Source organism: Brienomyrus brachyistius, chromosome 5 (genome assembly GCF_023856365.1).
Source record: "Brienomyrus brachyistius isolate T26 chromosome 5, BBRACH_0.4, whole genome shotgun sequence".
NCBI classification, from domain to species: Eukaryota; Metazoa; Chordata; class Actinopteri; order Osteoglossiformes; family Mormyridae; genus Brienomyrus; species Brienomyrus brachyistius.
In genome coordinates, this window is record NC_064537.1 from 4,516,226 (window position 1) to 4,521,423 (window position 5,198).

Consider the following 5,198-nt stretch of genomic DNA (forward strand, 5'->3'; position numbering starts at 1 on the left):
CGGGACCCGGGTTCGAGTCTCTGCCAGGGTTCCATGTGCATGGGGTTCGCATGTTCTCCCTGTGGCGTTGGGGGGAGGCGTGTATATGTATATGAATATATTAAAGCTATATGGTGCCATTATTTCTGAGATTATTGTGATTCCACATTCTCCTTTATCTATTCAGGTGATTATCAACGTTCCAATATTTGACCCCCTTATATACAACGTAAATATACCAGCAAACACACATTTTAAAACCTGCATGACATCAGCTGGCTGCATCATCAATCAGTGGTTCCTTTGGTCTGGGACACTGGGGGGGGGGCGGGACAGTTAATCAGTCAGCCAGCCATCCACCCCACCCCCCAACCCCGCTTGCAGGCCAGTGGCTCCAGAACAAGCCCCCCACCTGGCCTAAACATGCATCTAGGAACGGTGAACTCACTGCAGCCCAATGAATAGCACCCTCCAAGCAAGGACAACCCCAGCTGCTTTCGTGGGACGTTTCAGTTGAGATAAACCCTGCACACTCAAAATCCTCCAACTTCTGCCTTAAGGAGCAACATTTACACTTGAAAACTCCAGGCTGGTAAGCGGTTTGCGCTGAGCTCCACCACTGAGGGCCACCAAGGGAGGACGGGGCCATAAGGGTGACTGCTTTATCGTGTTGGCTGATGAGCCGTTTGCTGACGGGGATAGAAAAATGGGATGGAGAAAGAGGGACCAGTGAAGGAAACCATAGATCTTCAGAACTAGACTAGCTCACACAGACACACACACCTTGGAACAAAGGTACCATTTTCCCCAGGAAGGGTGAACAGTTCACCTCATCACACCGATGCTTGTTCCCAGTCAGAGCCCCCGCCCCCCCCAGGACACCGCCCCCCCAACCCCCAGTACCTCTGGGACAAGCTTGTCTTTGTTACCCCCATCTCTAATAAATTTCAGGCCCCTCCCCGACAGCACACTTCAGCATAGCGCCTGAAATGAGCAAGAGAAAAGGCAGAAGAATAAATAAATAAGCGGCAGGCCCCCAGAGGCCCCCCCCCCAGCGGCCAGGGGCCGAGATGTCTGCTTTCTTCCTCCTGGAGTCCATCGGGAGAGTGAAAGAGAGCCATTGTTTGTGAGGAAAAACAGCTTTCCCGGGCCGCACCGAAGGCAAAATGCAGTCCCAGGCTGAATGGACTCTTGTTGCAGACCCCCAGACCACCGAGGATGCTGGATGGACTCACAATGACAACGTTGCTCTCATGCTCGCCATTGACCAGCTTGTGTGCAGGGATATGTGTGCAGAAGATTGCGTGTGAGGGTTTGCGTGCGGGTAATAGTGAGGGGGATGTGTGTGAAATGTAAGAGACACTGTAAACAGAATCATTAAGTGGCTGACATCACAGGAATGACAGGCAGTGGAGGGGGGCAATGAGGGAGGATGGATGAACACCCTGGGGGGAGGGGCAGCTGAGTTCAGAATTGGCTCCCCGTGGGTCAGTGTCTCGGGGCTGCCTACTGCCATTCACACAGCTATCTGTCTGTCAAAAACAGCAGGAAAAGCCCTGCACACACCTGCCAAGTCAAACAAGCTTCGCGGCCGGAGGTGCTCTGGCCTCTCCGCCTACAGTGTGTCTGCCATTATCCGGGAGTCAGGCTGTGTGCATCCTCACAGAGAGTGAGGGGGAACAACAGGGATAGCCCATACCTAAATGGGCAGCAACAGGGATAGGCTATACCTAAATGGGCAGCAACAGGGATAGCCCATACCTAAATGGGGGACGACAGGGATAGCCCATACCTAAATGGGGGACGACAGGGATAGCCCATACCTAAATGGAGGACGACAGGGATAGCCCATACCTAAATGGGGGACGACAGGGATAGCCCATACCTAAATGGAGGACGACAGGGATAGTCCATACCTAAATGGGGGACGACAGGTATAGTCCATACCTAAATGGAGGACGACAGGGATAGCCCATACCTAAATGGAGGACGACAGGGATAGCCCATACCTAAATGGAGGACGACAGGGATAGCCCATACCTAAATGGGCAGCAACAGGGATAGCCCACACCTAAATGGAGGACGACAGGGATAGCCCATACCTAAATGGGGGACGACAGGTATAGCCCATACCTAAATGGGGGACGACAGGGATAGCCCATACCTAAATGGGGGACGACAGGTATAGCCCATACCTAAATGGGCGACGACAGGGATAGCCCATACCTAAATGGGCAGCAACAGGGATAGCCCATACCTAAATGGGCAGCAACAGGGATAGCCCATACCTAAATGGGCGATGACAGGGATAGCCCATACCTAAATGGGGGACTACAGGTATAGCCCATACCTAAATGGGGGACGACAGGTATAGCCCATACCTAAATGGGGGACGACAGGGATAGCCCATACCTAAATGGGGGACGACAGGTATAGCCCATACCTAAATGGGGGATGGCAGGTATAACCCATACCTAAATGGGGGAGGACAGGGATAGCCCATACCTAACCAGGAAACGACAGGGATAGCCCATACCTAAATGGGCAACAACAGGGATAGCCCATACCTAAATGGGAGACGACAAGGATAGGCCATACCTAACCGGGGAACAAAAGGGATAGTCCATACATAACAGGGAATAATCTACATGTAATGGTGAATAACAGAGAATGATCTATATGGAATGGGTAACAACGGGGAATAAACTACATTTAACAGGGAATAGCAGAGTCTGCTGGTTAGGGTGCCCTTGAGTGAAGCCTTTAACACAAAACTGCTCCAGGGATTGTCTGACCTTCCTTTCTCAAATCTACCTTGCTTTGCATAAGCGTCTGCAGAATAAACAAATTTAAATAATCCACCTCTAACAAGGAATAATCCAAATCTAAACAGGGAATAATCCACACATGGCAGGAATTTAACAAAAGCAGCAACTCAATCTCAACACAAACATCTGAGTGAACAGCAGATGCTAACTTCAACCCAATGCAACCACAAGTGCAGACGGACCCATATGTAGAGATGCAATATTCAACTGCACAGAAACGCAGCCAGGCACACAGCTCACATGCCCTCATTTATGGGACAGCCACGCCCACGTCCCGGGATAGCCACGCCCACGTCCCGGGATAGCCACGCCCACATCCCGGGATAGCCACGCCCACGTCCCAGGCCGGAGGACATGCATCCTTTTCAGGAGTGAGGATGAGGAAGGCAGAGGAAGGTTCAGTGTTTCTGTCAGGGCACGCTCGCTGACACAAAGTCCGCCTTTGTCCCCCTCCATGGTGGGGGGTGGTTCTTCTGTCTCGGAGACCGGGCCACGCTGATTTGACACTGCGGTTCCTTTTGTGGACCAAGTGTCCGACCGTCAATGGCCGCCCTGAGAGTCACTTGCCGGCAGACAGTGGGTCCCTCTTCAGAGGAGAAAGGAAGGCTTGTTCCAAGAAGATTTTAATGAAGGCTGGGGCACTGGGGGTGTGTGCGTGGGGGGTGCGTTTGGAGGGGTAGTGGGAGGGAGGGGCAGGGGAGCCATTATGGCTGCACCATATACAGGCACAGAGGCTGCACTGTCTTCGGTCACAACAATAGCTGGAAATTCCTTAACGCCAAGGAATGGGAAGATTGTTGGGGGGGGGGGGGGGGGGGGTAAGCAGACGCGAGACACCAGGCTAACAGGGTAAAGAGCAGCCCGTGTGAGGAGCTGTCCCTCGGAGCAGCTCACAGCCTTATTAAGCCCAGTTGTCACCAGTGCACTCTCTTTGCTTCTTCCCAGCTTACACCCAAAGGGAATAGCCCCCCCCAGCCCCACAGCGAGGCTGCCCTCTCAAAGCAGCCCCTTGTGGTACCCACTGAACCACAACCGTGGAAGCCGCATTTAGGGCTCAGCAAGCTCCCCCTAGGCCAGGAACCCTGGGGAGGGGCTGGAGACCAGGAGGTCCAGTGAGACGAGGCCCAAGCTCCCCACTGTCACGTGGGCCAGGTCACACTCAGAATATCACCTCCTTTCAGCCTACAGCAGCACTTAAAAATCTGTGAAAAATAAATATCATTTCAGCAAACGCAGTGGATGGTTAAATGGCAAGCCACCGAAACGCACTGCAAACATTTTGTTATTACCCCTCTCTCCACACTCAACCATTTTCCCGGCATCGACCAAAGACTAAAATGACAAGCAGTATTTCCACTGTAAGAAAAGACATTGGTGTATAAAAGCTACAGATATCACGATTCCTGCAGGTGAAACTGCCTGATGCTGTAGACCACAGAAATATCCCTAAATATCCCCCATGACATGGTTTCACTGAGGGTGATGCAGGAATCCAAGTTCTCTTAAAATGTGATCTCCACGTTGGGACACACGTTGTGCAGAGATGCCCCAGATGATGGGGGGGGGGTGACTTGGTGGGGGTGTTTATTCATAGCTGAGTGGAGCCACTCTGGGAGGTAAGGAGCCTCACGCCTGCTGAATAACCCCCCGACCTGCCCGTAGCAGCCGAAAGACGGCGAAGAGAGGACGGCGCCCCAAGGGAATTCGGAGCCACTTTACCCACCGCAGTTCTACATAACCTCTGCGTCGATTAAATAATATATATATATCGACTATATTTAGAAAATGTTTTTAGAGCTGAAAACACTTTAGAGGGAAATTACATATTTATTAACATGAAGATATCCTGGCCGCACACCTGCGCCCCCCGGTACCACGACTTGCAAGTGCACGGAATGTTCGGGCTTCAGGTGCGGAGCCCCCCCGTGACTAAAAACAGCGGTGCAAGGTGTAAAACATCATAAAAGAAATACGAGTTTCAAGTCATGCCTCAGCTGTATTTCTGTAATTTAATTGCGCAACTTCACTATGGACATTCTTATCAGGATTAAGCCGATTTGTTCAAGACTTTTGATATTTGGCTATAAGATACTGTGCCCAATTATATGTGCTATCAGTAAAATAAAGTTAAAGTCAAAAAACAAAATAGCCTCCGTTTAAAAGGAACGACAATAAAAAGACACAAACCGTAACATTAGTAAGAAAAGGGGCAGCGAGCTAAAAAGCGACACCCGCAGCTGGTATTAATAAAGCGCGTCAGCTCGCCGTTTCTCTGACAGGCATCTCGGAGTTTTCATTGCGGTCGCATGTTTCCCATTAAACGCCAACAAACAACTGATTAAATAACAATAACGTGATAGTGAGAAACGTACCAGTAATCAGCCTCCTCTT